Source organism: Mus pahari, chromosome 7, assembly GCF_900095145.1.
Source record: "Mus pahari chromosome 7, PAHARI_EIJ_v1.1, whole genome shotgun sequence".
Taxonomy (NCBI): domain Eukaryota; kingdom Metazoa; phylum Chordata; class Mammalia; order Rodentia; family Muridae; genus Mus; species Mus pahari.
Window position 1 is genome coordinate 103,683,388 of NC_034596.1, and position 10,752 is coordinate 103,694,139.

Genomic DNA, 10,752 nt, shown 5'->3' on the forward strand with positions numbered 1-10,752 from the left:
CCAACACATACAGGCTATACTTTGTGAATCTTTAGTTCATGGACTTGTGTTTACATAAAGTTATCACAGGAAATTGAGTGATATGAGTTATTTGAATTGAAGTTAGGTGGCTAAAATGAGGTTGCAAAGTTAAATAAGAATGGTAGCAAATGCTAGATAAGTCACTTTATAATAATACTATTCAAAATAAAGTTAGTGCAGAATGTCTGGCTGGAAATGGGGTCACCCTAGGTGACTTGATAATCTACTTGAACAGGTAACCTCACTCCCTTAGAGAGAAAACCTGTAAGCCAGGTTTTCCCTTCAAATATAGGAATCGTGGGACAACCTTGAGAGTTAGTCTTACACTTTTAATTTCCTTCTCTGCCTTCTACCATCCATGGAGAAGACCCAAGTGATCGCAAAGGTTTGCAGTGAAGGACAGCTCCTGGGGTGCCATGGCAACAATTCAGAACTCATGGTTACTCGACAGCTTCGGTTTTGATCCTTCAGTGGGGACCTACTAATAGGTATGGAGAATCTCTTCTCAACACCAAAATCTGGGTGGTTAGGCAGAGCATGCCAGAAAGAAATAATCTAGTTAGCTCGAGCACTCATCAGTGAGGTGCCCCAGCACAGGATAGTCTCCTACCAGGTAGTCTCCCGAGTGTTCCACAGTAGCCAAGGACTGAGCCATTCCCGAAGGCTCCAGAGAGGAGCCCAGCTCAGGACCGATGATGAGATCTGATGATGTCTGAGTGTTTCTCGATGACATGAACAGATATCTGAGGTCAGGCAAAGAGCATCTACAACTGGGCTGCATTTTGGTGTTTGACTATGGCCCTGACTGCATTCTGTTTCCATTAGGCAAGGAAACATGGCAAACTAGGGCAGAAGGGCTGGCCCCATACCTGTGCTTACAGGCAGAGCAGCACAGCTTAAATACTCCAGGGGTGTGGGGAGCAATGGGGTGATAAGGTTGAGGCTCCATGCAGGATAACTTAGTGCAGCCAGAGCCCAGCCTTTTTTTTCCCTGGGAAATAGCAAGAAATTACTCTCTCCTGGGAAGAGAAAATGCAATTATAGCCTAGGCAAAACTTATGAGCCTAGGTTCAGCAACTGTGGAGGGCACAGAATGGTATCCCACAGAGACTCAAAGATCTCTCTCCTTTCTCTCCCCTTTTCTCTTCAGAAAAGCTGACCTGACTGATGGTACAAGTGTACTCTGAACCACTTCAGTCTTCACCATGACAGCCCTGAGCCCAGCTGACTGAGAGGCGGCATTTTGATCTTCCTCGCCTACCTCTTATAGGTATGTGAGGTGGTGAGAGACTGTTTCTGCCTTAGTGCAGTAGCAGAAGACTGTTAGGGCATTAGTACATTAGTTAGTTGTAATTTCTGGCTTCTTCTAATGGCTGCTCTTCAGTGGCCACCACACAGAATGTACTAGTACCCTGTGACCAGAGCTCTGACCTCAGCACTCACTAAGAAATTAAGGTATAGAGTTGGCCAGGGAGAGAGGGGGGCCCCATCCAGGACCAATGATGAGATCTGGTGGCGTTTGAGTGATACTCCATGAACGCCAAGTATCCAGAGATCTGAGGTCAATCCCGATGCCTTGCTAAGAGTTAAGATCTGGATGGAGACCCATAGGTATATGCCTGTCCCTTATGGACCTGTGGTGCGAGGCGAGGGCTTGAATGCTCTTTGATCATGTTCCTCAGAATCAAGGCTGGGGCAGTTTGATGTCTGCCCATGGAAATGGGTTAGAGGGGCCCTGAAAATCTACTTGAATGAGAGGGAAATCCACACCCACTCCCTTAGAGAGAAAGCTTACAAGACCGCACCCTTGAAATGTAGGAATCCTGGGCCAATCTTGGGAGCAAGTCTCAATATTTCTATTCTTTCTCTGCCTTCCAACATCCAGAGAGCTGAACCAAGTGATGTGAGAAGTTTGCTGTGATGGACAGTTTGTGGGTGCCTTGCCAACAGTCTGGAGTACCTGGTGACATGTCAACTCCAGCTGTGATCCTCATTAAGCCATGTGGCACCAGCTTATAGGTATGGAGGGTCTCCTCATAACATGGGTGGTTAAGCAGACTATGGAGAGAAAGTGTTAACTTCGTGCTAGCTTGAGGACCAGGCAGTGTGAAACCCCACCACAGCACAGGATAGTTTCCTACAGTGTGGTCTCCCGAGTGTACCACAGTAGCCAAGGATTGAGCCATTCCTGAAGACTCGAGAGAGGAGCCCAACCCAGGACCTATGATGAGATCTGGTGGCATCTGACTGTTTCTCGATGACAGCCATGAGAACAGATGTCTGAGGTCAGACACAGAGCAACTTCACCTGTGTGCCTTGTGGTTCTAGCTAATAGCCTGAGAACGGGAAAAGGGGATCATTTGTGTCACCTTTGCCCCTTAAACTGATCAGTTTCCATTAGGCAAGGAAACATGGCTTCCAGAGAAGCAACACGAGGTTAAAGTGGGTAGGACCATGGCCTAGGGCTTGGTGGGGAATAGCACAGCATGGAGGATCCAAGAGGTATATTGATAGATTAGGGAGATGATGGGCCACCCCATGGAGGAATCCTTAACCTTTTCTTGGTCCAATCCTTTTTTTCTGGCCCCTGGTGAGAAATTAGTCTCTCCTGGGAAGATAAGGTTCAGTGTAAAGTAGGCACAGCTCATAACCATTGGCTCTGTAACTGGGGAGGACATGGGCCCACAGAGTCTCAACAACGTCTATTTCCTCTCTGCCCTGTACTCTGCAGAAAAGGCAACCCAACAAATGATGCCAGCATGCTGAGGGGTAGAACCAACCCTTTGTCCTCGCTGTGACATCTCAGAGCTCTGCTGATGGTGAGGAGACTTCCTGATCTTCCCTGGCAACCAGCTTTTAGGTTCGTGTAGTAGTGGGAGACTGTTTCTGCCTTAGTGCAGTAGTATGAGAAAGTTAGGGCAGTAGTGGGATAGTTATTTGGAATTTCTGGGTTCTTCTAATGGCTGCTCTTCAGCGGTTGCCACACAATATACCCTGTGATCGGAGCTCTGCCCATGGCACCCACTAAAAAATTAGGGTGTGCAGTTGGCTAGGGAGAGAGGGGGCCCCATCCAGGACCGATGATGAGATCTGGTGGCGTTTGAGTGATACTCCATGAACGCCAAGTATCCAGAAATCTGAGGTCAATCCCGATGCCTTGCTAAGAGTTAAGATCTGGATGGAGACCCATAGGTATATGCCTGTCCCTTGTGGACCTGCGGTGCGAGGGCTTGAGTGCTCTTTGATCATGTTCCTCCCAATCAAGGTAGCTTGAGATATTCCCATGGAATTGGGTCAGAGGGGTCTTAAGGCCACAGCCACTTTTTTGTAGAGAGAAAGCCTATGAGATAGCTTGCTAGGTTGAAATTCAGGAATTTTGGGACAAAGTAGGGACAGCGTCTTAATATTTCTTTTCCTTTTTCTGCCCTCCAGGAAGGTGACTTTAGCGATGGTAGAGGTATGCAGTGATGGACAGTTCCTGGGATGCCAGGGCAACAGTCCAGCACCCGTGGAGACTTGTCAACTCCAGCTCTGTTCCTCCTGTGGGCACCTGCATATAGGTATGGAGGTTTAATCTAAGCATTGGCGGTTAAGCAAAGTATGGATAGAAAGTGTTAACTTAGTGCTAGCTTGTGGATAACACAGTGTGATGTCACACTTGCCACGAATGAGCCAATTCTGAGAGAGGGGAACCCAGAACAATGATGAGATCTGGTGGCATCTGAGCTTTTCCTGATGACATCCATGTCAAGAGACATCTGAGGTCAGGTATAGATTTCGGCTGCCCTCCTCTGCTAATTCTGTTAGCAAGGAAACATGGCTGACAGGTAGTTGAAGTTGGTTTAAATTGTGTCCCCTTGTATGGGGACCTCAAAATTTGAAAACTCCAAGGGGCATGTTGAGAGATGGGTATGCTGAGATGCTGACCCTAAGCAGCATGCCATAGCATAGAGGGGACCCAGCTCTTTTTTCCTTCAGATGGAAAGAAATTAGTTTTTTTCTGGGAAGAAAATGTACAGGTACGGCTCAGGCAAAGCCCATCAGCCTCGGTGACCTCGCTGTGGAGAACATGGAGTAGTGACCCGTTTTCCCCATTTTCAACAGAAAGGCTGACCTCATGGATTATTACCACCCCCTCTCTGCATATCCCAAATCAACGTCTCTGTCTCCTGTGGCGGTGGTTCAGGGTCTTGACAGGTATGGGTTATTGTTGTAGAATTTACATATACATCGACTGTAAAACTAAGTCAGTAAAGTGGACTATCTTTGATAAGATTCATTGTAACATTTACCCTAAGTTCATCGAAATGGCCAGTACACCCAGTTTTGTAGAGTGAGTTTCTGCTTGCGTGTCCTGTGAATTGTCGAATTTTTTTCTTACTAACAGGACTTCTCATTGTGTCTTTCCTTTTTTTTCTCCTGCTTTTCCTTTTCCACAATGGCTGATTGACTGATGTCACCGCAAAAGTTTCCTGTTATAGAGAGTTTCTCTGATGTCACTTCAACACAACTACAACTGGTGTTCACTCTAGTTTCACATTTTGGGCAGATCATGTTAAAGCCCCATGGTCATATTATGTAGTTCTTGTGTTTCTGGCATGTGTAAGATCAATCATACAACAATAGTTTTAACTTCAAAATTGAAGCTAAGCACAGTCCAGCTGCCACGTAGGTTTTCATTTTCTTTTCTATTTCATATTAAGCTTATCATCTCCATTTTTTTCCTCAGCAAAGTCATGTTTAGCATATCACTACTTATATGCATATTAGATTTTTTTTCCATTTTGTAACTCATATTTATTACCATTAGCTTCTCCTAAATTTCAAGCCCCAGTCACATATTACCATGCCTGGCTTGGACTGTCCATGATGATAACATTGAGAAAGTCCAACATGTGCCCAGGGTCATGTGCCACACACAAGTCTTACAGCATACATTCTATGAGTAGTTAGTGGCCCTCAAACATTAAAGCAGAAACTTCATATGAGTCAACACAGCTGCCCGTAGGGAAAGGTGGAAGGAAAATATGGTTGACCACACAATAGTTAAAAGTCCCTACCACCGTGTCCTGAGTCACTTCTGTATGGAGCAGTTCCTTACTCTTTATTCTTTTATTAATGGTAATGCAAACATTACATCCTATAGCCGAGGTTTATGTTCTGTAGAGTAAGGAATTATTCATATTATTTAGTCATGTGTTAGATATATGACACTATAAGTCAAAGCTGAAAGCTGTTGCTCTTTTATCTGCTTTTAAAAGTCATTTATCAACTGCTTTGTTTTGTTTGTTGCTCCCCACATAGGGCCTCTGTGAGCTGATTGCAGAAATTCCTATGTTTAATGACTGCATCAAGGTAAACATGAGTAAAAGCCATGCATTTTGTCCATATTTTGGTTATTATGGCTGTAGTTTTACAAAGTATGAAATAGAATCCAATAGATCCAGCCCCACATTGTAAGTTGGGGTGAAGATGGGCTTGTGTACAAAATAAAGATGCTGTCTGTGGATGGTTGATAGCACTTGTCTTCATATTGCTGTCAACACTACAGTCTGAATATATCAGAGAGCTGGGCTCCTGTTGAATATCTGTGTATCACACGCCTTGCTAGTGAGTTATTGACTTAGCCAGTAAATAATACCTATGAGAATGAGGAAAGGTTAAGCCATTTCTGGACCAATGATGATAGTTACCAAGGTATGAGAGAGATGACGAATAACACTTGTCTGAAGCTCAGAGGTCCAACCCAAAAGATAGGTAGATAATCAAAGGTCCTTGAAGGACAATGGCATTTTTTTCTTTTGTGCTCTGTTTTGTACTCCTTAGAATGTGTGCTCCTGGGCTGATGTCTACATTTTCCATAATCAGCAGTGGAACATTTGCATTTCTGCACTTTACTTGGGGCAGTGTGAGTAATAGTTACTTACTATCCCTGCTTTTTATGCAGTCTGTTGAAAGTTGGTTACTTCATTAATTAAAAATATCCAATAGAGAGCTGGTCAGGTAGAGACAGAGAACAGATTCCTAGATATTAAGCCCTTGTCTCCATGCACATGTCCTTGACATGCATGCTCATAAACACAAATGAATATATTCATTGAAAATAAGTTTTCAGCCAAATACCACCAGTGATGCCTATGGATTTTAGTTGAATTAGGACAATGAGTTGGCCATGTTTGATGATCCTCGGGGCCTCATTGAAGGAGACACTTGGAGATAAACTGGCTATTTAGAGGAGTGTCTTTCAGTCTGTTTCAGTACTGGGAGGAATAGGTAGACTTCCCATTTTTATTAGTGAATTAATGATTCAATCAAGAGCCAACATAAAAGTGAATAGAGCCAGGGTGGAGTCATGGTGAGCGCAGGTAGTGTGAGTCCAGCGTCCTATGGGTGTGCCTGTCTCTGGGTCTCTCCTGCAGCAGATCTTCTCTCTGGTTTCACCAAATTCATACTACTATTTTAATTTATTGAATAGTCAATAAATATAGAAAACAATGAAGAGAAAAGACTGAAACTCTATTCACTAATGAACATGAGTATAAAGGCAAAAAAAAAATTCCCTTAATACACTGAAAATAAGAAATCCCCAAAGAAGCCAATAACATCGAACCCTTTCTGTGTACGGAGGAAACAGCACCAGTAACACATGCAAGAAGTTTGAAGACTTTCATTTTAGAAGACAATAGTATAAATATTTTTAAATTATGATAGCTTGCATGAGTGACTCAGATGACAAAAAATCATCAAAGAGAAAGCAAGAAATGCTTTTTCAAGCAAATTTTTGTTTGTATGTTTTCCTGAAAGCTGATGTTCTTGTGTACTGACATGTTTATTCATCTGTGTAGACTTTGAGTCTGATATGAGTTCTAGTGCTAAGTATTTCATCCTCTCCTCTCCTCTCCTCTCCCCCCCTCTCTCCTCTCCCCTCTCCTCTTCTCTCCACTCTTCCTCTCCCCCCTTTTCCTCTCCTCTTCTCCCCTCTTCTCTCCTCTCCTCCCCTCCTTTATCCTCTCCTCTTCTCTCCTCTCCTCCCTTCTCCTCCCCTCGCCTCCCCTCTTTTCCCTTCCACTCTCCCCTCCCCTCCTCTTCTCTTCTCTTGTATTCTTTCTTCTCTGTACTCAAGGTGGACCATGCGATTAGAGGATCCTCCAATGGTCAAGGACTCCGTTTGCACCAGGTTGAGGAGGCAAACAAGACCAGTGTGAGTTATAGGATTCTCCTTGTCTTAGTTTGAATGTTTTAATGTGTTTAAACAGTGTATAGTGTAGTTAGTAATGACCATCTGAATACCACTGATTGATAGGGGGACCACATATAATTCTCTATTTGTCATTCAACTATGTTAACTAGTGTGCATAGTTACATGATGGACATATTATAGAAATTCCATGTACAGATTAGGAATTACTAGAGTCTTGTAGTCATTTATTTTGTGGGGTTGGTGGTTTCTAATAATAGGGTTTAGTATAATTAAGTAATTAATAGTGAAAAGGAGAACTAATCTTGGTTGATGATGACCACCGGTGGCATTTGACTCATACATGATGACTTCGAGTCTGAAACACCAAGATTCAACAGCGAGGATAAGTGAATACAAGATGGTTGATAGCAATGGTGTCATTGTCTTGTCCTGTGCTTTCTTCTGTCTTCCTTAGAATGGACTTTCCAAGGTATCTATTCACCTTCAATGGCTTCCAGCCCAGCTGTTGCTCGTCATGACGTGAGATCTGCCCAAAGTTCTCCTCATAGTTTCGATGGTTGGTGGAAGTTTAGTCCCTGTGATATTATGAGGTGAAATATATTCACACTAGATTAAGTGTAATAGTATAACATAGTATATAATATTATGCTCATGTCTCAAAAGGAGGATAGTTATTAAAGGATACACATTTATCTTCACAGTATAGAAATGAGTGGAGACAAATAGGGTCAGTCTTAGATTTATGATGGCCATTGATGGCACATATGAGGTACAAATCATGACTAAGTCTCTGATGCCAATTATGATGTCTTGGTTTCAACAATAGAGGGGAGTTGACTCTGGTCCATATATATAGTTGGATGGGTGCAAGAATCAATAAAGTATGGTCCAATTATAAAAATACATGATGAACAAGAAATCCTTTTTAGGTCAAAAAGGATTATACACATCTCCTTTTCAGCCAATGATGAAAGTTCCAACATAAAGCATAGCTATTTGAATATCTGAATCATTGCTAAGCTCTCCATTATTTACTGAAGAGCTAATTAAATAGATAGTCTCTGTGAATAAAGGATTACCTAAGACTAAGTAAGTGGAGATCGTTATCAGAGGTCAGTAGCAATGGGTTAATTTTGCCTTTATCATTTCTGCTTTGCATTCCTTAGGTCTTTGCTGACTGGAGGAGGCCTCCATGTCTAGGATCTCTGCTGATGTCATGGGAGGTGCTGGGCAGACCACTGTGAGTAATGGCTTGGAATCTTTGTTTACGTTTGGTGATTTGCTTAGCAGAACTCAATGTGACACTGAAAACTGTAACATGGCATTATGGATGAATGTTTCATACCAGAGAGAGCCACAGACATGAATGGAAGTTGTCAAATTATTAATAAAACATTGTGGATGGTTAATTAAGGCTAGAACACTTCCACACTGATTAGGAATAAGATTTTTAAGATTGTTGGAATAATAGGTGCTCAAACTATTATTAGCTGATCGTTGAACTAATTATCAGACAATAGGAAAGGGCTGCTTGGAAAAAGAAAGAAGCAGCCATGATTGATACTGAGCACTGGTGACATATGAGTCACATGGGTAGCTACATGTCTGGAACTTAAGATCTAAGTAATCTAAGTAATATAATCCATTGTCTTCATTTCAGGACTGTATAATTTGTTCATTCCCCTCATACCCCCCAAAATTCTATTTTGTTTTTTATAATTGTTTCAATGTGAAAATCAAGGAATCAGTCTCAAATGCAAATGAAATGGGTAAAGCATTGCCTGAGCCCAGAAATAGATTAGTATGTACAGAATATTATGCCACCTTAAAATTTTTTTTCTTGCCAATAATGCTATGGAGCATGTAAATTACAATGTCTGCATTCTGAGAGAGTTTGAAAATTCCGTGTTTATAAGCAACAAGAACATTAAATATGCTCCAAAAAATGGTGTGCCTAGTGGCCAGTGGTAGGTGAGAAGCAAAGGATGTTAAAGGGAAGTCTTCTCTGCTCAGTAGTCCCTAGGATGGATGCACCGTGTGACAGGAGCATCCTCCACGATTGGGGGGCCTCTGTTTCTGCTGCACTGATTCTGAATGGTTTTGCTTACATTCAAAAAATGATTCAAAATTCTGTTTTGGATGATTTGCTTACAATTACTCAATAGCTTATGCAGCTAGGAAGTTTTACATTCTTAGTCCCCACCCTTTATAGACTGAGGCCTCTAGAAGTAGATCTCTGAGTTTAAGGACAGTCTGAGCTACAAACCAAATTCCAGAACAGCCAGAGCTCCACAGAGACACAGACAAAAAAGAATATTCACATGATTAGTGAAGACCAGACCACCTGTATCCCAGTGATTGATCACTGATAGATACTGAGTCTTCTATTGATTGTACATTTATGAAAACTTGAATTAATTATTAGCTAGTCTGAAGTTATTTATAAATAAAAGACTCCAATTAGTTATTTCTTTAGTCAAAAAGATGCAAAACTAGAATGAAGAGTGAGCAGATCTTACGTCTCTCATATTCTGTGTGATGTTTGTCTCCGAGTGAAGGAATGATGTGACTGAAGATTTTGCCGTGGTCAAGGGCTCTGAGTTTTCCCAAGAAGAAGTTCATGTTGAATGTGAGTTGAAGCCACCATTCTTATCTTCGTTTGTGTGGTTAACATAATCACTGTACTATCACACAAAATGTGCACAATACCTAACAAATGGCCAGCCTTATGCCAGTGACTGTTAAGGTATACTATTAATAAGACATGCATGAGTAGTAAGAGATAATTGATAAAAAGATAAACCAATGCTGTAATAGCTCTGTATGCAAGTTAAGAATATGCCTAAAGTGTCTTCATCCTATGCTCTTGGTTGAGCTGACAGACAGACAGACAGACAGACAAATAAAGCAATAAAGTCTAGACTTTGATGAGTGATGGCTCTGGAGGTGTGGGGTTCATGAAGGAGTGCATATGTGGAATTCTCAGGCCCCACCCCAAAGGGGACCAGTACAGCCATATGATCTGCTTGCTAAGGGTCAGTGACTGGAACATATTACATTTTAGAGTTTGTTTTTATGTATCTTATTATACTATTATAATGGGACTATTGTGAGAAGTAGTAAACAAATAAACAAAAAAATATACACTAGGCAATGTCAAAATAAATTACCTCAGTAGATATGGAAATGAGTATGTGCTTTTACTTCTTTGGCTATAAATTATTACTGTAAAAATTACTGAACTTTTCTACTCCTGTGCAAAAAGGGAGTTCAAATTTTTCATTTTTCTTTTAATAAAAATAAAGTAATTACTCATTCCATTAATGCTTGTTTTTTTTTGTTTTTTGTTTTTTTGTTTTTTTGTTTTTTCTTTTTTATTATTATTTTCTTTATTTACATTTCAAATGCTATCCCGAAAGNTTCCCATACCTCTCCCCCCACCTCTGTTCCCCTACCCACCCACTCCCACTACTTGGCCCAGGCCTTGCCTTGTGCTAGGTCATATNNAGTTTGGAAGACCAAGGAGCTTC

At 41.7% G+C, this 10,752-nt stretch overlaps 2 long non-coding RNA genes and 7 other non-coding genes across 9 annotated transcripts; all 9 read left to right on the plus strand.

The window, feature by feature from the left end:
- Nucleotides 1-706: 706 nt before the first annotated feature.
- Nucleotides 707-775, plus strand: LOC115064438. Its single transcript, XR_003844289.1, has one exon. It is a non-coding gene; the product is annotated as a small nucleolar RNA SNORD113/SNORD114 family (small nucleolar RNA).
- A 410-nt stretch (nt 776-1,185) lies between these two features.
- LOC115064411 lies at nt 1,186-4,739 on the plus strand. The gene is made up of 5 exons (XR_003844253.1): nt 1,186-1,291; nt 1,907-2,040; nt 2,753-2,881; nt 3,454-3,581; nt 4,126-4,739. It is a non-coding gene; the product is annotated as an uncharacterized LOC115064411 (long non-coding RNA).
- Nucleotides 1,514-1,588, plus strand: LOC115064422. Its single transcript, XR_003844273.1, has one exon. It is a non-coding gene; the product is annotated as a small nucleolar RNA SNORD113/SNORD114 family (small nucleolar RNA).
- On the plus strand, nt 2,238-2,312 carry LOC115064427. The gene has a single exon (XR_003844278.1). It is a non-coding gene; the product is annotated as a small nucleolar RNA SNORD113/SNORD114 family (small nucleolar RNA).
- On the plus strand, nt 3,095-3,169 carry LOC115064540. The gene has a single exon (XR_003844368.1). It is a non-coding gene; the product is annotated as a small nucleolar RNA SNORD113/SNORD114 family (small nucleolar RNA).
- Nucleotides 3,716-3,790, plus strand: LOC115064432. Its single transcript, XR_003844283.1, has one exon. It is a non-coding gene; the product is annotated as a small nucleolar RNA SNORD113/SNORD114 family (small nucleolar RNA).
- Nucleotides 4,740-5,693: 954 nt separating the features above from the next.
- On the plus strand, nt 5,694-5,766 carry LOC115064435. Its single transcript, XR_003844286.1, has one exon. It is a non-coding gene; the product is annotated as a small nucleolar RNA SNORD113/SNORD114 family (small nucleolar RNA).
- Nucleotides 5,767-5,848: 82 nt separating this feature from the next.
- Nucleotides 5,849-7,771, plus strand: LOC115064396. The gene is made up of 3 exons (XR_003844218.1): nt 5,849-5,929; nt 7,145-7,222; nt 7,677-7,771. It is a non-coding gene; the product is annotated as an uncharacterized LOC115064396 (long non-coding RNA).
- Nucleotides 7,525-7,596, plus strand: LOC115064424. Its single transcript, XR_003844275.1, has one exon. It is a non-coding gene; the product is annotated as a small nucleolar RNA SNORD113/SNORD114 family (small nucleolar RNA).
- Nucleotides 7,772-10,752: the final 2,981 nt, after the last annotated feature.